Source organism: Parasteatoda tepidariorum, chromosome 4 (assembly GCF_982258835.1).
Source record: "Parasteatoda tepidariorum strain Cologne lab strain chromosome 4, Ptep-v5.0, whole genome shotgun sequence".
Taxonomy (NCBI): domain Eukaryota; kingdom Metazoa; phylum Arthropoda; class Arachnida; order Araneae; family Theridiidae; genus Parasteatoda; species Parasteatoda tepidariorum.
The window spans coordinates 115,888,599-115,909,575 of NC_141758.1; the positions used below are offsets into that span (position 1 = coordinate 115,888,599).

Here is a 20,977-nt window from a genome sequence, read left to right on the forward strand (position 1 = left end):
GTCATAACAAATCGCAATTATTTACCCTGTGATCTTTAATGAATTTATTATATCGCGATGATTTTATTGTTTTGGTATTAGCAAAGCATGATTATGTTTAAAAACAATCAATTTCATTCAGTTTAAATTTTGGAAATAATGGGTAATAATCCTGTTATGTTACAGTTCTTCTTTAACCCAGAGACATTTGTTGCGTGTGAGTATTTTTGTTACCTAATTATATTTGTTGCTTAATTAAACAAATTGTTAGAATTTTTATTGACAGTTGAAGAAACTCAAGAGAATCTTCTTTAAATATGATAAAGGAGACTTTCTTTATTCCTAACTAATGCTAATTTCGAACACACGTAAATGCATTACAATTAAAAAGAGATAATTTTATTGTTATAGTTAATTTTTATTTATTTATTAATCTATTAAAAAAAATGCAATGCAATCTTTTTCGAACATTTTATAACCGTTGTTGAACAGCCGATCGAATTGTTTGAATTTGCAACTGCTAATGTTCAACTTCGCAGCCTTGTAATTTTGAACCCAATTCAGAAGACAAGGGAACTCCTGTATCGAGCATTTTGGAGAAATTTTTTGATTGAACTAATCCGTATTTGGAGAGGAGGATCACGAGAGCTTCCCGCGCTTAGTCTGACGGCAAGGGTAACCAATAATCCGTCAAGGAGGATATTTTACGTCAGCACTGTGTTAGGTGCAAGCCGGATACGGAAATCGTGTCGAGCAATCATTGCAGGGAATCGAACCCGGCTCACCTCGTTGGAAGGCGAATGCTCTATCCCCTGAGCCACCACGGCTCTTTTTGCAATATTGCCAAAAAGGCTTAAATACTTCAAACAATGCTTTTATTTAAGAGATTATAAATATTTTAGGAAGGGCTAAAGTGCGAGATTTGCCATAGGCGCTTCTTTCCATAGATACGCCTCTGACTGGGGCAATTCCTCTCCATTGCATTCAAATTATTATTAATAGCCGGTTATAAGGGGATAAGTTGGTGGACACTTTAGTAATTTTTTATAATTTTTGGGTTCAAATTACAACTTTGATGCTAATACCAGATCAAAGGAGAGGTGTCAAAATTTCGAAAAATATATACATATGCTGAGAAATCTGTATAAAGCAATTTTTTAAAATATTTCATTCTATATATGTCACTCGATTTACAATAATTAGCACAGCTGTCGCTAGGATCGATTATGGTCTAAAATACGATATGAGGATGAAAACAATTTCTGTATAGTATACATTTAAAGTATACTATCCTCTATTTCGACTGGGGGCATTCCTCTCCATTGCATTCAAATTATTATTAATAGCCGGTTATAAGGGGATAATTTGGTGGACACTTTAGTAATTTTTTATAATTTTTGAGTTCAAATGACCAAATGATCCCCTCCGATGCAGTTTTTAATATTAATTAGAAAGCAAAGGACAGCAATTTCTATAACTGAGATAGACTATAGTGTACTTAAAAAGAAGGTGATAAAGAATTTTTCCCACCCTTCTCATATCATATATGCGTCACTATCGATTTTAGCGACACCTGTTCTAATAATCTAGGGTGACACTGACAAGATAAAATTTTTTAAAGATGCTTAATAAATATTTTCCAGCATATATACATATATATTTAGAAATTTTGACACCTGTGCAATAACTTAAAATTAATAACAAAGTTCTCACGTGAGCCAAAAAAATATCAAAAATCATTCAAGTGTCCGCCAAATGATCCCCTCAGATGCAGTTTCTAATATTAATTAGTTAGCAAAGGAGAATAATGTCTCTAACTGCAATAGACAATAGTTCATTTAAAAAGCAGACAAGAAAAAAAATTTCCGACCCTTCTCATATCATATTTGCGTCACTATCGATTTTAGCGGCACTTGTGCTAATAATCTAGGGTGACACTGACAAGATAATTTTTTTTTAAAGATGTTTAATAAGTATTTTCCAGTATATATATATATTTTTAGAAATATTGACACCTGTGCAATAACTTAAAATTAATAACAAAGTTCTCGCGTGAACCAAAAAAATATTAAAAATCGTTTAAGAGTCCGCAAAACGATTCCCTCAGATGCAGTTTTTAATATTAATTAGAAAGCAAAGGACAGCAATGCCAATAACGGAAAAAGACAGTAGTGTGCTTTAAAAGTATTCCAAAAAGAATTTCCCAATCCTACTCTTATCATATATGCGTCACTATCGATTTTAGCGACACCTGTTCTAATAATCTATGGTGACACTGGTAAGATAAAAAATTTTCTGAATATGTTTAATAAATATTTAACAGCATATATATATATATATTTTCAGAAATTGTGACACCTGTGCAATAACTTAAAATTAATAACAAAGTTCTCGCGTGAACATAAAAAATATCAAAAATCATTTAAGTGTACACCAAATGATCCCCTCCGATGCAGTTTTTAATATTAATTAGAAAGCAAAGGACAGCAATTTCTATAACTGAGATAGACTATAGTGTACTTAAAAAGAAGGTGATAAAGAATTTTTCCCACCCTTCTCATATCATATATGCGTCACTATCGATTTTAGCGACACCTGTTCTAATAATCTAGGGTGACACTGACAAGATAAAATTTTTTAAAGATGGTTAATAAATATTTTCCAGCATATATATATATATATATATATATTTAGAAATTTTGACACCTGTGCAATAACTTAAAATCAATAACAAAGTTCTCGCGTGAACCAAAAAAATATCAAAAATCATTCAAGTGTCCGCCAAATGATCCCCTCAGATGCAGTTTCTAATATTAATTAGAAAGCAAAGGACAGCAATGTCTATTACTGAAATAGACTATAGTGTACTTAAGAAGGTGATAAAGAATTTTTCCGACCCTTCTCACATCATATTTGCGTCACTATCGATTTTAGCGACACCTGTGCTAATAATGTGACGTGGACAAGATAAAGAATTTTTTTAAGGATGCTTATTACATATTTTTCAGCGTATGTATATATTTTTAGAAATTTTCACACCTATCTAATGACTTGATATTAATTCCAAAGTTCTCTTGAGAACCAAAAGAATATAAAAAAATCGTTAAAATGACCGTCAAATGATTAATAATAATTACCAGCTGTAGAAGAGCAATTCCTTTTACCCAAATAGGCAATAACTTACATTAAATACCAGTTTTTTTTTTAGAATTTTTAATATTTCTCATATCATATATGCATTATCAGGTATTTTTGAGACATCTGGCCTAAGAATATAGAAAATAAAAACAAAATATTTAAAAAAAAAAATTTTTTTTCTCAGCTTTTTTCTGTTTTAGGGATATTTTCACTCTGATATTTGATCATAGTGTAGTATTTCTTTGAACTATTATTAAATAATGTATGTTTATGAATTCTTTCATTTTATAATAAGTATAAATCTCACTCTAAGAGAATTTAAAAGAACAATAAATTGCTCTCCATATGAGCCCTTTTAAATTCAGTTATATGCGTACTAAACTTTAAAATCTACATATAAGTTGAACTTTTTCCGCATACGTGAATCTGATTTATTTAAGATTTTTTTTTTAATTCACATTTTTGTCTAAATTTGCACTTTGATTACATTTATGTCGAAATGAGCATCCTCAATGCACGTGACGCTTATGTGCTATTGCAAGGCATGCTCATGCATGTGATTATATATGCGGTAGCACGTAAATGCGTTTGGCCCATGCGTTAGAAGTTCATTTTACATATAGTTCTTTAACATTCACACATTTTTCTCGGGCAGTCGATTGGAGTATAAATGACGTGCGAGAAATTCGTATGATTGAATTAGGAGATGCGAAAGAGAATCTGAGTGGTTGGATATATTTACCCGCGTAATCTCGCTAACTAAGTTTTCGTTGAATATGTTTTAAGCATTTTAATAAGTGTAAAAGTAAGATATGATATATTCAAAGAGAAATCGCATAGCTAACTAGTAATTAATGCTCATCACGAAAATGTTTTTTTTTTTTTTTTTTTTTGTAAAATAATTTTTATATTCTTTCTAATATGGTGATGGTACTTTCATTTATGTCACCTGCATAATGGGCAATTGGCGACAGTCTGGGAAACATCCCTGAGGATTATCCTTGAATTAGGGAAATTAAATCTCATTATAAGGATATTAAATCTCATTTAAATAACTGAAATAAAATAATTTCTTTCTGATTTGTTCTCGTTTCATTTAAAGTATTTATTGTGAAAAAGTCAGTTTAATTAAATGCATTAAAAGTCATCAGTATTGTTCTTAATTGTTGCAGTCTTTTTTTTTTTTTAAATCTTTACCTAGGAGATAAGAAATTCTTCAATGGGTAAAATTCGGTTCAGAATTAGTTTTCCTCCACTTTTGGGTAGTTTTGGTGAAAAACAGCTTAAATATCTTTAAACTTGATCTGTTCAATAGTTAAAGGCAATACGATGCTCTTAAATAATAGTGGTACGATGTAGGATTGCAGTACCTAATACATGATTTAGGCAACTACGTGATATTTTAAACAAAGTGTCGTTCCTAACTTCAAACAACTTTTAATTACTAAAGAAACCAATAGAATATGAAAAAATAAGTTTATTAACAATTATATGATGTAATAACTAATAAGTACATTATTATATTTTTACTTTATCAAAAACTTACAAAACCGATTAACTTTATAAAAATTTAACGCCAGTACGTAATGACTTAAATCGTTTGCATAAATCTTCATGTGAATCAGAATTTATCCTCTAAATCGTTCTCTATTCATTGCTTCTTCAGAAATTGGTGGTGGTACGATTTAGGAGAGGCACAATTTTGGCAACTCTTCTGTATGTTAATAGATGTTGCCCTATAAAAAATTCAGTTTAATATGAGGTTTTAATGTAATTGCATTTACATGTTGTTCAATAGAATAGGCTATCTATATATATATTTCTCTTACACGGCGACAAAAAAAAGCGTCATTACAACTCCCCGAATGGCAACGCTAGAAAATCGACCCATGATTGCCGCTAAAAATGTCACATGTCAAATTTAGCTGAGATGGCTCAACATATAACGCTTTTAAAAACGGAAACTGAAATAACCAGAGAGAGCATAAGCTAGGCAGAAGTCTTAGTCGATAGATCTCTATTTTAGTATTTTGTTGAAAGCGCTTTTTTTCACGAATTTATTTGACGATTTTCGATTTATATCACGAATTTGTTTTACTAGAATTTATTTGTTTATGCAGGTTTTTCCATTGCAATTCACTTACTTTAAATTTTTAATAGACTTATTTATAGCCAAAAGTTTAACCTTTTTAAAGAGATATCAGTTTTAGAAATTTTATCTTAAGATTTTAAACTATAGCACATTTCTAATAGGTTTAACAAATTACATTTCATTTATTTGAATTCAAATTTGTTTTAATGACTTAGTATTTACTAAAAAGATGTAATTTTTTTTTAAAAAAAAGGTGTTATATGGATTTGAATGATTGTTTTGAATTCTTAGAATTTTGTGCATTTGCAATGTACCTAAGTTAGTAGCGAGCTTGGTTTGCGAAGCAAACCATATAAGATTGCGTAGCAATTTTCGGGGGTTGGCGAGCGTCAGCGAGCAGGGGGCGCAGCCCACTAGTAATAATTATTTTCTACGTTTTTTTTCAAGTCACGAGTATTTTTTATAATAGTATCAAAATTTCTTTTAATATTATTAGTGCTGAGATCTATTGTGAAACTTTGATATGAAACGTTTTCGGCAAGATTTAATACGGTTTCTTGTACAATATGTTATCCACATATTAATTTCTTCATACAATAAGTCGCTGAAATAATGTTGGATTCTATAAAATATGTGGATCGATAATATGCAGCTCTCTCTCTACGGGCAATGTTGCTTTGATGAAAGTATGTTTAAAATTTAACCCTGTATAATATGTAGTTGTTGCTTCTATATTATGTGGTCATAAATAAAAGTATTTACAGCAATACTTACCCAGAGGCACTCTTATTATTTTGAGTACATTGGCATGGAAACATCTGTGTTTAAATATAAAAGTGAAGGTTGTACATAAGGGTTGTGGTGATCTGGACTGGTAGCCAGACCAGACCTTTCGTAAACCTAGATATGTGTCCACGTCGGGTGGAAAGGAAAAGAAATGCAATACTTACCTATAATTTTGAAATTTAACCACTTACAATGAAAAAACATTTATATATACCATACTAAATTTTATTATTGTGTAAATTCGAAGGTGAGTAACGGACCTAATTGAAAGGATCCCCCCCCCCCCAGAAATATGAATGAACAAACCTCATTCATAGCCATATACAATTGCCAGTATTATTCATAAATATCAACCTATAATTTTGAAATTTGTCACATATATTGTAACAAGTTTCACTGCCTTTCAAAATTATAGATATTTTTGAAGGGAGTGGCAGCTAAAGGACAAAACTAAAATCTCTTTATTTTACAGTTCTTAGTGGTAAGAGTTTGGGTAACATAGTGACTAGACCTACGTATTCAATGTTTTAATTTTTTTTTTCAAAACTAAATAATAAGGAGAGGCATTTTTTTCTAAACTATACGTATGTTTCCTTGTCTTAAAATTAATTAAATTTAGATTTACATAAAAAAAATGCATATAAAGTTTTATCCTTGTAGAAAAGTAAATCAACAAACCTTGTAAATTTCAGTATACAATAACTTGCACTGGGGCAACTAGGATAGTTTTGTAAAGTGTTACATTGGTAAACATATTATTAGTTCTAAGTTTTACACTTACAATTCCGCCCATGCTTATAATACTTGAGTATCTGTCATAGTATATTGAGTATAGTACTTGAGTATTTTATGTACAGGCAAGAAAGAATATCATTGGAAGTTAAAGTAAGATAAGAATGATTCGTTTACTATTATTGCAAGTGAGAATTTATGATAGATCATAAATTTGAATTTAGTTTGGTTTGGCAAGTTTTGAACAACTTGGCTTTTTAAAATTGAAAAGACACGAGGCAATATATGACCCATTTTAAAATTTTGTCAAAACTTTTTTTGAAAAAAAAAAAAAAAACTTATAGTCCGTGGGCTGCACTTATTTATCGTTCTACCTTAAGATATCGTTCCGATACTTTAAGGGCAGTTTTTTCTTTTGAAAAAACGATTAAGAATGTTTTAGTTACTTTTATTTATTTCTCAAAAAAATTATTTGGTCATAATTTAATAGCAATAAATTTCACTTCTGGACACTTTAGTACTCTCATCCAATGGAAACCTTGAATTATTTTTCCTCCCACAAGTTAAACAATCATAGATTGTCTCCAATTTTTTTCCTTTTAAACTTTTGAAGAAATTTTATTAATAATAGGGTTCTTCTAAATGCCATTTATATAGTGATAACATACAGCTCTATTGATCAATATTTGATTTTCGTTTTTATATAGTGATAACATACAGCTCTATTGATCAATATTTGATTTTCGTTTTGAAACTTGTTCAGGCATTCCCTCTTCATGACGTCACACAGATCTCGGAGATCGCAAGCAAAGATACAAGGAAAACTATCTGTAAAAATAAGTTCGACTTTTTCTTGATATTAGCTTTCAAACTTTGCACTGTTGTTGTTGTTTATTTACGTTGCACTAGAGCTGCGCAATGGGCTATTGGCGACGGTCTGGGAAACATCCCCGAGGATGATCCGAAGACATGCCATCACAATTTTGATCCTCTGCAGAGGGGATGGCACCCCCGCTTCGGTAGCCCGATCACCTGCATGCGAAGTCGAGCACTTTAAGGTAGAACAGTTTAACGAGGACCCATACCGCACACCCTCGGTGCCTACGCAGGCTGATCCAAGTGGTCACCCACCCGCACACTGACCTCAGTCAGTGATGCTTGACTTCGGTGATCTGCTGGGAACCGTGGCTTAACGATCAGTCCACCGCGGGTCTCAAACTTTGCACTATTTCCGTTCAAAATATTTTCTCTTGACCATAATATTAAAATAAAAAAACATTTTAAAGTAATAAAAAATATTTTACCCGTTGTCGTAAATGACGCTATAAATGCTTCATTTTAAAATTTTCAGTTTTAACTCTTATTATTAAAAAAATTTAAGCATATATCGACACTTTTTTAGCTACATATTGTTCGATAACAATAATTTGTAAAGTTGGGTTAAATTTAGAATCCTGATTTTAAAATATGCTGTTAATGGCATTTTGTTTATTATCATTAGGAAACAACAACCTTAAACGCCAATTACTGAAACAAAATAATAATTTTAGTTCATAATAATATTAGAAATTTTACAATTGTTTATAGATATTTAAATTTAAAAGAATTTAATTAAAAAAATCAAATATTTAGAATAACTACATTAAACACTATGTTATGAAATTAGAAGAAATTTAATTATTAATACTTTTCATTTGAGTTTTTATTTCCTTTGACTTTTATTTTCCTCATTATTTTCATTTTTCAAGTCCTTTTCTAAAGTTTCAATTCTCTCTTACTGTAATTTAAATTCTGTTTCTAATTTAAAGCATTTATCACAATTTTTTGTACTTAAAAAATTTTCATTCATAGTATTTAAATTGCTTTCTTTTGAGCTTAGAGTTTTTAATTTGTCAAATGCGCGAACCAACACTTTGCGTTTATTCAATCTTTCTTGTAGGGAAGATGAAAATGGCAAATTTACTCTCGGTATTGCAGTATATTTTAAAATCATTCTAATCGGCAATAGAAGCAAACGATTTCTCATATCATCTTCATAATCTTCCTTCAAGAAATGCTTGCTGCATATTTTACATTAAGTGGGTCATTTCGTTTGCAACGTTGTAGCCATTTCTTATATACTAGTTATTCATTTGCTTTAGGGAACACGTGAAAAATTTTCCTTTAGTGTTTTTATCAGAATTGTTGCAAGTTGCTATCACACAAACTGGAATTTCGTTAATAATTTTAAATTTTTGTAATTCACTTCAAAAAACTGAGGAAAATCATAATAGAAAACAACGAATGCCTTGTAACATGTTACAAAAAAGAATGCTCAAATTTTAGTTACACCGACAGCTCCGTTCTCGAACTAAAAATTCAAGCTTTGTACCGCTGTGACGTCACAGGCGAAAATCGGAGATTTGCCGCTGCGAGAATTTCCTCAGGGAGGGAACCTTTCTTTAGACTTTTTTTTTTTAATTTTTTCTTCAGCCATGTCATCCATGTACCTACGAATTCGTTCCGATTATAAAATACAAAATATAAACAATATTAACTGATAATATTTAAGGGGAATATATTATAGATAAAATAATTTTACAAGCAGATAAAATTTTAGTCACAAAAAGATTATAAAAAAAATCAATTATTAAAATTAAGTATTGTTTTTCTGATTAGCTGCATCGTACAGCTTTTAAACTAAGCCTTTTTGTTCACTTTGTGATACAGGAGAAGAAATGGACAACTTGCTCCGATTTGGGGGTCCACGCAAGAGTTCTCAAAGTATTGGGGACCTAGAAAACTATTAGGGTCTCCGATTTTCGCCTGTGACGTCACAGCGGTACAAAGCTTGAATTTTTAGAAGGAAACGAGCTGTCGAGAACGGAGAAGAAAATAGATGAAGAAAATAGATACTTGAATATTTCAAAAGAAGGGGAGGGGTGGAGCGGTGCGTGATACAATGCAAAGTAAGCTGAGTAGTGCTGATGGATTTTGTTTTCCTGAGTGTTTGTGAGATCAAGTTCAGAATTTTTTTCGGTAGTTTAAAAAAAAATAGAAAATGTAGAAGCAAAAACAAAAAAAAAATCGTAGAGATATTTGACAGCTCGGTTAAAGCGGAGACTCGGATAACCGGGGTTTTACTGTATTTGTTTGCTAAATTAGATTTAATTTAAATCTCCACGCTTCGAGTTTGTAAACATGTACGTTTCTTAAAATTTAATTTAATTTCAAGTTGAATATGACAATTTTAATTCTTTTCGAATTTAAATTCCATGCCTTTCGATTTTAACTTTTTATTCTGGGCTTGCAAAGTTTTTAATTCTATTTTCTTTCACGTTGCTTTTAAAAACTGCTGTTATGGTTGTTTCGAATGCCACTTGAAATATCAGCAACCCTGATTGGTGAAACCAAGCGACTCACCTTGTTTTGTAGTGGAGCCATCCATGGCCAAGAAATCAGCCACACACAATACGTTCATAGGACGGAACCATACATACATTCAATCATTCACAGATCGTAATTTTGACCTGAACCAGAGAACGATCAATCTCCAATTCAGTACCCCCAGAGGTTTTGATTTGTTATGGGAACATGGAGGACTTTGTGACTCGACAGATTTAACATGCATCAGTCACCATTTACAACACTGGGAATCTTAGACCGGCGGGGTTCGAACTCTCGGACAAGGCCCCATCGCCCTACCGACCAGGCTATCCTCCGGCCTAAGTGAAGTATTTAATGAACAATTCTAATGTAAGACAACAAAATTATCTTATTTACAATTTTTTTCCCTGCATGCATTAAAAATCGATAAAAAAAATTGGAGTAAAAATTAACAATGGAAAAATTTCGAATTTGAAAAGAAAGTTAAATTTGGAAAAAGAAAAAAAAAGTAAAAAAATAATTTCTTTATGGAGTTTTTGAGGTCAAGAATTATGACCACAACAGAAAAATATAAAGGATTCTCGAAGAATATTCTACGTATAAGTGTTGTAAAAAGAATTGTTCGTTTTGTTTTATGAAAATTTTATCTTTTATTGATATTAAATCGTAAAGTTGAAGTATAAAACAAGAAGGGAGCGTCTTTCTTTCATAAGCGTGGTAACTATTATGTTAATGGATCAAATTCAAGAAGAAAACCTTGGCAACAACTTAAAACCTAAAGATTAAAGTTGCATTTGAATAAACACAAAACGCGCCAAATTACATTTAATGATAAAGATGATAGTCTGGCAACCTAAAATGAATAGGAGACCAAGAATTTAAAGATTATTAACTTGCAGATTAATAATCTTAATTACTTTGTTACAAGATTACTTTGGCAATCTGCCAGATGTTGCTTTAAAATGAAAGAAAAACAAAATTAGAATTTATTTCAAGAGAATTCTTATTTTTTATTGTTTCGATAATAATGTTTGTCACATAATTTTTTATGCTTCTCAAATTTTATGAAAGCTTATCGAATATGTGCTTGCAATAAGGAACATTTTATGCACTTAATTGTAAACTTTACTGACCATTTTCTCTCAGATAAGAGCCAGCTTTTATAAGAATACGAATGCTGCACCTTAAAACCCTTACTTGGTCAAACTTGGTATCAATTTAAGATAATAATAATGCTTAATTTTCAATAATTTATAACTCAAATGATAATGTATGGACGCTAACGCCAAGACGTTTTACCAGATTTCTGTTTCAACCATTTTCCATTATACACTTTAATTTATGATTTTAATTATTTGTTTGCAGCACAAATTAACAATTCAAATGTTCATTATATTAAATATTTTGAAAATAATTCATAGTGTTTTTTTCGGTTAGTATATTCGCAGATAAAGAATTTTTTTTTTTTTTATTATACTCTGAAACCAAAACTTTTGAGGAAAAAAAAAATAATAAAAAAAATGCCACAAGAAGCTCAATCAATCATTTAGGATTCCATAGCTGACTAATATTAGAAACCGCTGCGTCTACGCTAGGTCCTAAAAATAATTTTTTTACAGACTCAATAAATTTGAATCTTCATGTTGTACTTCCACATTTGAAAAGTGGAGCCATTTATGGTCTAGAATTCGACTTCTGCAACATCCAAACGTCACACCCGTTTATAGAGTGGACCCATTCATACATCCATAGATCGTAATTTTGACCTGAATCAGAGAACGATCGATCTCCAATCCAGTACCCCCAGAGGTTTTGATTTTTTTTAATGGAAACATGGAGGACTTTGTGACTCGACAGATTTACGTGCATCAGCCACCATTTACTACACGGGGATTCTTCGGCCGGCGGGGATGAACCCACGAACTCTTAGACATGGGCCCAGTGCCCTACCAACCAGGCTATCCCGGCCTAGAATCCGCTTATGAAATCAGAATCTGTTAATGAAAATCTGTCACATAAACATAGCATCCAATAATTTTTGGCCGAACGGCTAAATATTTGGCAGTTGTAACGTTGTGCAACCGTTGAGTTGCTCCCCATAATGTTCAACATTAATATCCATAAAACAAGGTTTTCTTTAAATTTTATAAATGGATTCTTAATTGTAATTGGGTGATAGAAAAATATGAATAAGATCTCTACTAGTAAATTGATCCTGTTTACTTTTTTCACGTTAAACCCCGGTTTTTTAATAGTATCCACCGTAACTAAAATCATTTTCTCACGGAGTATTATTTTTTTTGTCCAAAATTTGATAACATTTCAATGTTTATTAGGAGTTACAAATTAGGCCCAGAGGCCTTAGCATTAATTTCATAATTAAATCTCAAAAATTTTCCCAATCTGTGGTTGACTTTAATTAAGTAATTAGGCTGTAATGCAGCATTATTAAAAATAAGTGGTCATAAATATCATAGTTTTAAATGGGATCAGCATTATTTTAAGATAAGATTTTGAAAAGTGCATCTGACCATAATTTTTAAAGAACAGGATAAAAACATTTTAATAAAATATGACTATGAGGGGGGATTTTGTTACAAATTCGGAACACTATGAAATTGGGGGGGGGGTAAATTCCATTTTAAAAATTAGATTTTTCGGCGATCAAAATTCGACTTTGCATGATTTAAAAAAAAAAAAAAAAGTTAAAATCATGACAAATTTTGTTCTATACCGAAATTCATAACTTTCCGTGATTTTTCCTGACTTTCCAGGAGCGCAGACACCCAGTATAAATGATTAAATAATCTAAGATTAACATCATTGGGTTTGATACACAGATCTAGAAGAAATATTGATTCGTTTATTTTTTTTTATGTGAAATCGAAAAAAAAGAAGTTTTCTTTGATTTCCAAAATGAAGCTCAACATTCTCTTAAATGTGGACAACGCGTTGAAAAGGATTAGAACACAAAAGATAGGGATCTTAATATTTAAATATTTTTTTACTAATATGTTCCAAAATATTTTTTTTTACTCTGCATAAAATGTTAACTTTTAAGTGGCTTATTCGACTCACAGTTGAAAATCTCTCTCCGTGTGATGATTTTAACTATTTGTTTTATTATATAAGTTATGCTAATTTGACTTATATTTGGAATTATATTAGTGAAAGTTCAGAAACTGAAAGTTTTTATTCATAGAAATATTCCACAAATTAGATTCATTTGCTAGTTACAATATTTATTAATATTTCATTTAGCAGAAATATAGCCTTTATTTACTTTGAAAAAATTGACCTTCGATACTGAATTGATTTCTTTTAACCTTAGTAAAAGTTTGGATGCTTACTTTGAATGCATAAATCACACTTCGTAATTATTTGCCTTATGTAAAAAAAAAATTGTTTCCAAATTGTTTTCTCCATTTACTTAAATTAAAAGGTTATCTATCCTTAGAAGGTTATATAATAGCTCAAAAAGCAGTATTTGAATTAGAAAAAATGAGAAGAAAAATTTAAAACTCTTAAAAATCCTGTGTTAAAGATTCACGACGCTTTTATTCCAAAAAGAAATTGCCACATAAGTATTTTCTTCAACAGAACTGACTTGCGTTATTGGATCGGCTATTATTATCTTAGCCATGAGAACTACTCCTGATCAATTTTTGCTTTCACAAACAAAAATTTAATTCATAAGTAGAGTCAATTCAAAAATTTTAATAATTTGTATAAATTTTTTTATTTATAGATAGTATGCGATTCATAAACATTTTTTTAGCATTCACGTACCTAAACTTTATGTGTTGAAATATATTTCAGTACAAGTTTTAGTGATTCAAAATGACAAATTGGAAACTCATAATTCAGCAACAAAAAAATTATAAAAATTTGTATTTAATATTTTGATCAGTAGATATAAAATGAATAAAATATTAAATGAATAAATTTTAGACGTTAAATGGATTAACCCTTAACGGACCAATGCCGCACTATAAGCGGCATGTGATATCGGCCCAATGTCCTTAATATGGTAGTAAAAATCATTTTATAACTTCTCCTTCTTATTATTAATTAATGATTTTTTTTTTTAATGGCGGGCACTAGGTGGTTGTCCCATTGGCCACAGAAGTGCCAGAACTGCTACTCTCTTCTGGTTACCCAGTGGGCACCTGTGGCGATGCCACGGCGGTTGAGCAGCGTCGCCCACGTCACACAACCACAAACCCGTTTATAGGGCGGGTCACATTCGCACATTCACACAAAGAGGAAAGGACATAGAACACACAGAGAGAAAGAAACATCCGTGCCCTGAGCAGGATTCGAACCCGCAGCCGATGGCTCCGCAGTCAGACACGCTAACCACTCGGCCACCTGGTCGGCTTAATTAATGATATAATAATGATAATTTACGTAATTAATATTGTAAATTATCATTACAATAATAATAAAATAAAAAATAAATTTCACTATAAAAATTGTGTCAATAAATTTCACTATAAAACTTGGAGAAAACTCAAAATATTTTTTGATAGTTAAGGGTTAATATTTAATTTTACCTAGTTTATTTAGTAATATTTGAAGTTGAAGATATATAAAATAATTCATAATTTTTATTAAAAAATTAAACGTTTATGGAAATTAAAAATGTACACTTTAATAGTAATGGAAAACGAAATAAAATGTTCTTATTCCTTATTGCTCTCTTCTTATATAAATGTTTTTTTTATTACTTATTTTCCAACAACTTATGAACAATTTTTTTCTTATATATTATAAGAGTAAAAATTAATTGAATAAATGTATTTGATAGAAACTTGAATAAATGCATTTAAATTAAGAGTAAAAAAAATGCTGATGCTATCAAACATATTACAATTTTCATGAAACATTTGAACTTGAACATACAAAACAACTGAACAATTTGAAACTTTCAGGTAATATGAAATATAATTAATTGGTAACATACTTAGAAAAGCAAAACAATTATATTCAGTTTGCATTATTTTAATTTTCTTTTCAGTTTTCTCAATAAATTTTTTTTTTTTAATTTTTAAATTTTTAAAAAAAAATTTTTTTAGTCTTTTTTATTATTATTTTTTTTAAACTTTTTCTCAATCTTTTTATATATATTTTTTTCCAAACTTTTTCTCAGTCCTTTCTTTTTTAATTTTTTATGCAAACTGGACAAATGATACAATCACATTTAATCCTCTTGGATATGATCCTCACCAACCAGGCTATCCCAGCCTTTTAGAAATTTTAACTTTAAATTAAAAGAGTAAATAAATGAACAAGAAATCAAAATAGGCCGTTTTTTAGATGAATTTCAATGTTCAGTTGCTAAACGCTTGCATATAATATTTTTGTTTTAAATTTCTTAACATAAAATTGCTCAAGCTGTTGATTAGTGATAGCGAGCAGGGAGCGTAACATTCAATATACTTTAAATAAGAGAAGATTAGTTAATGTATTAATATACGCCAAAACTGATTATTTCTTTTAAAAAAATTAAATTTTTTATTATTGTAATTTATAGGCAATAGAAATATTATCTTTTGCAGCTACGGAGTCTTACTTTCGAACATAAACTTTATTTAAAAACCAATTTAGTTTGGGCTCAGATAAATTGTCAAGTCACGCATATTTATGAACCCATATCTATTCAATCTAGCATCTTGACTTTTAGTTTCTTTATCGGTAGTAGCTTCGTAATGATATCAAAATATGGAAGAGTAAATTCTAAGGCACATAACAAGACAAGGAGAAAGCAAGCCGAAAAGGACTACGTAAGTAGTTCCGAGATTGACGGCTGGTAGCGAGCAGGACTATGTGCTCTCTAATTTATAAAAGAATAAATCCAGGTTTTAAATTCAGTATTTTAAAGTAAATTTCTTCAAATAAAATGTTTTTGGAAGCTAGCTACTTTATTGGAGATAAAATAAAATTACATATCACATTGATAGTTTTATTATTTATTCATTGTAAAATTATATTTTCTTTAGTTTACACAAAATGTAAAATCCACAATGAGGGGGAACGAGATTTCAAGCAAATAAATAATCCACACTATGAATTCTGGGACGAAAATAATGAAAAGATGTAAATTCTAGGAATATGAAACTTTTCGAGGGTAAAACCAAACGGCTTGTGTGGAGAATATGAAGATAATTTTAATTTGCAACGCATGTCTTAGCTTTCATTCCCAGCTCCGGGGATTAACATGCGAGAAAAATAAATCTTCTGTAGAAATAATAAAGAAGTCAGTAGAGGGGAAAATTGAGATTTTCTTAGATGGGCTAGAAGAGATTTATAGTCTTCTAAAAATTATGTAAAGATAAAATTACTGAAATCAAACATTTCCAGGGTGTAGAGTGGATTTAATTCACCCTGACCATTAACTAACCTGTAGTTATTCCAAATATTAAACTATAATTTGTAAATTTTCAGTTATCTGTTAGAAATTTCAAAACCATCAACTAATTAGGGTGGCGAATAAGAGACTTACTGTAATGTTGACTAACTCTGAGCAACTTTTTTTCAAAAAAAAACATTTCATATCCTTTTATCATAGAAAAGATTCTAAGTAAAGATTCATTCCTGCTGGTTTTGATGAATCGAACAAATTTAAATTCAATTGAACATTAGCATTGAATTGAAAATCCTCGAAATTTTAATTGTTAACTCCATACTTAATCATGAGTATAATGTCCATTTCTGCATAGAGGTCAACTTTACATCTGTGAATCCTTAATATTCACTGTCTACTTAATATTGATGGCTAAACATTATCTATTACACCATTCCTCAAAATGCACAATATTGATTTTGAAGTAAAACATCGATTTTATTCACTTAATTCATGCTCAATATTTATCAGAAAAACATTTTTTTGGAAAAGTTGCACCAGAAAGTTAATCTGCAGATCTTTTATGAAATATATAAACAAACTAAGTAAACAATACAAATTATCAATGAGAAAAATATTTACAACACAGGGCTGCCACTGAAAAAAAATGAACAAAATAGTATTGGCTAATATATTATTGGCTTAATAAGAACAAATTTTTTTCAATAGTATTAGTAAAATTTTATTAAATGACTTAGTTGTCATTACTAGTTTCCCAAATCTCATGCCAAGAAAATCAGTGCTATGTTTCCTTCATATTATATAACAAGTGTCTTCAACTATGAACCTTAGAAAAAAATCATTTCTGAAGTAGACAAGCATTTAGCCTCGTTCCTTAAAAGAATCTCACTTCGAACCTCAAAATAAGGAACTCTTAAAAATGAAATCGCAATTTCATTAAATATTTAAATTAAAATTTGATTATCGCTTTTTTTCATGCTGATATTAAACTGATTATTACTGATTTCATACTGATATATGATTTAAAAAACGTATTTTATACTGATTATTATGGAAATTCTAAAAAAAGCCGACCGTAAATTTTAGAACTCAAACATAAGACTGTGATTTTGACTAGAAATTGTAATGATTGCGGATAAATGCAAAGGTTGACATCTCTGGTTTCATAATTTTTTAAAATATTCAATTTTTTAATACTTAAATTCAAGTCGACATTGGCGTTATGAATTTGAAAAAGTCATTTTTTTTTTCAATTTCCAAAACCTTGATATATCTAAACGAGATCCTTAAGACGTATAGCAAGTGATATATTATGGCACATAAGCCACCATTGTTCACATTTAGGACATAAATTGCAAGAGCAAGAATTGCTTCTCACATAAAAAAATATCCAATATAATTTTAAAACAAAAATATAATTGTCTCCATTAAAAAAAAAACTATTTCAGAAAATAGAATTCAATTAATTATAAATGAATAGTTCAATAGTCTCCAACGTCAACTCAGCTTAAATATTTTATTTTAAACTAGCCGCCTAAGGCGGCCAGCAGTCCGCCACGCTAAAGGTAAATAAAGTTTTTTAAAACATAGCAGGAAATCTGAAGATTAGTGGACAATTAAAGTGTTCCTGTCCTGCAATTATGTCTTCATATCCTTGGGCCCTAGCACTGCTAGTAGAGACACGATCCTCTTCTAATCTTCTTTGACGTTCCTCAGGTGTTTCTCGGGCCCTAGCACTGCTAGTTGAGACACGATCCTCTTCCAATCTTCTTTGACGTTCCTCAGGTGTTTCTCGGGCCCTAACACTGCTAGTTGAGACACGATCCTCTTCCAATCTTCTTTGACGTTCCTCAGGTGTTTCTCGGGCCCTAACACTGCTAGTTGAGACACGATCCTCTTCCAATCTTCTTTGACGTTCCTCAGGTGTTTCTCGGGCCCTAGCACTGCTAGTTGAGACACGATCCTCTTCCAATCTTCTTTGACGTTTCTCTGATACTTCTTGGGCTCTAGAATTGCTTGTCGAAATTCGGTCATGTTCCATCCTTCTTTGACGTTCCACATACGTTTCGTGGGCCCTTCTTCTTCTTTGAGAATCTCTTAATATCTTTTTCTTTGACAAAATACAAAGTTTTTTGGAAGGCGGTTCTGCCATGTCAGTAATCGGGTTTTCAAGAAGTCAACGAATACTTTAGAACAACAATTACTATGAAAGCAAATCATGAAACTTCAATACTAAAATCTAAGAGCTTATCTGCAAACTGAAACTTTCTGAAAATAACTTATTACATTTAATAAAAACTGTTAATATAAATAGAAAAACCAAAGAGATACAAGGTAAGTGTGATCGTTCCTTCAAAAACAATTAAATTCCTATTTTATATATTATATAACTACAACGCTTAAGAAAAAAAAAAACTAAAATGCTAAATGCATGAAAAGAACACGAAAACGAATTAATTTTTTCATGGTATCAATTTCTATTTCTATATAATTTTTTATGGTATCAATTTCTATTTCCATATCGCTACAAAAATTATCGTCTTCGCTTAAGAAAAAAAATAGAGCGTGAAAAGAAGAAGAAAAACTAATTATAACAATTATGAACAGCGACAAATATATCAAAGAGAAGCGTTCTATTTACGTATCGAATATGTTGCCACATTTTTAATACAAAAGTTAAACTTTTCTCCACAGACAGACAAACAGACACACACACAGTCGCGTTTATTATTCGTTTATTACACATAACAACAAACGCGGTTGTGTGTGTGTCTGTTTGCATGTCTGTAATCACAATATATCGCCCCAGAAGCATCGTCCAGGCACGAAACTCGGCACATAATTGTGTTTTGACATAATGAAGAAGTATTTTTTTTTTTTTTTTTTTTTCAAAAATTTTGATTAGTTTTTTAGTTATCAGTCATTTTGTAAGAAAATCTATGCTTTTTCGTCTTCAAAGAGCCATATTCAAAAAACTATTAAAAAATGCATATACTTTTCTCCACTCTTATAAATGTATGCTAATGCGAACCTTACAATTGAAATATTAATTTTCGACAACTTAAACCAATAATATACGAAGGAATTAATAATTTAATTGTAAGGTTCGCATTAGTTTACAATTATCAAAGTGAAGAAAAGTTAAACTTTTGTATTAAAAATGTGGCAACATATTCGATACGTAAATAGAACGCTTCGCTTTGATATATTTGTCCCAAAATAACATTATTAAATACCATACCCCTACTCCAATTCCCTTAAACGTCGTCATTCATTTAGACAACTTTGCATTCCAAACAAAGAATCTAGCCCCACCTCAGATAAGAGCCTTATTTGAAGAGTTTCGCTATCGAAACCTTACCAACAGCATTGTTCTGGCAACAGACGGATCAAAACAATTGGACAAAACCAGCGTGGTCCTCTAAAGATTATACGGTGTCTGGCCGAATTCCGTCACAAACATCAGTCTTTACCGCAGAAGGATTGGCGATCTTCCTCGCCCTTGAACATTGTGTTACCAGCCACGAACATTATACCTTGCTAACAGACAGCCACTCAATACTTAAGTCCCTCTCCAAAGGCACTAGAAAATCTCCAAAAATCTCACTACTTCTCCTAGACCAAATAGCCAAATTGTGAAGTCACTCTCATTTATCTGGGTCCCATCCCATACTGGTATTATAGAAAACGAACAAGCTGACCAACTCGCTAAACAGGCACTTAATCAAGATTTTATTTCGCACCTTTCATCCCACCAAGATCTTAGTCAAGTGTTTTTGAAAGAAGAGCTCAATAAAGAACACAGAGAATGGAAAGAGCGCAAATACTTCCAACTCTTTCCGCACCTCGACGAACCTCAAGATTACCGCCCACTTATCAAGTCCCGAAAATTAGATGTGTTAATAGCCAGACTCCGGACGAAAACGCTTCCAACTAACGCGATTCTACATAAGTGCAAGTGAGTAGAAAGTCCTAAGTGCCCCAACTGCGGACATATAGACACGAACAAACACTACCTCCTGGACCAAAATCCAATCCCTCTTAAAATTCTTCCAAACAACTAACAGATTCTAGCAGTTCGCTCCAACCTTGTGCTATCTACCCAACCCCAATCTAAATTAAGCCTTACCCATAGAAACGCAGAGCTATAAGCGATAAGCAGAGAGCTCGCCGCACTTAACTATACTCAATACTCAATATTTGTCGCTGTTCATAATTGTTATAATAAGTTTTTCTTCTTTCCATGCTCTATTTTTTTTCTTACGCGAAGACGATAATTTTTGTAGCGATATAGAAATAGATACCATAAAACATTATATAGAAATTGATACCATAAAAAATTAATTCGTTTTCGTGTTCTTTTCATGCATTTAGCATTTTAGTTTTTTTTCTTAAGCGTTGTAGCTATATAATATATAAAATAGGAATTTAATTGTTTTTGAAGGAACGATCACACTTACCTTGGATCTCTTTGGTTTTTCTATTCTGTATTTTAACAGTTTTTATTAAATGTAATA

General features: G+C 30.8%; 2 protein-coding genes across 2 annotated transcripts in view; one reads left to right on the forward strand and one right to left on the reverse strand.

Moving 5' to 3' along the window:
- LOC147812596 (pre-mRNA 3' end processing protein WDR33-like) overlaps positions 1-20,977 on the forward strand; it is a 612,260-nt gene that overhangs the window by 62,051 nt on the left and 529,232 nt on the right. The window lies entirely within an intron of this gene.
- The window catches only part of LOC147812597 (uncharacterized), a 46,939-nt gene continuing 30,541 nt past the window's right edge, over positions 4,580-20,977 (reverse strand). The window contains exon 7 of the mRNA XM_087161951.1: positions 4,580-4,853. The gene's annotated coding sequence lies outside the window, so the exon portion shown is untranslated. The remainder of the gene's footprint in view (positions 4,854-20,977) is intronic.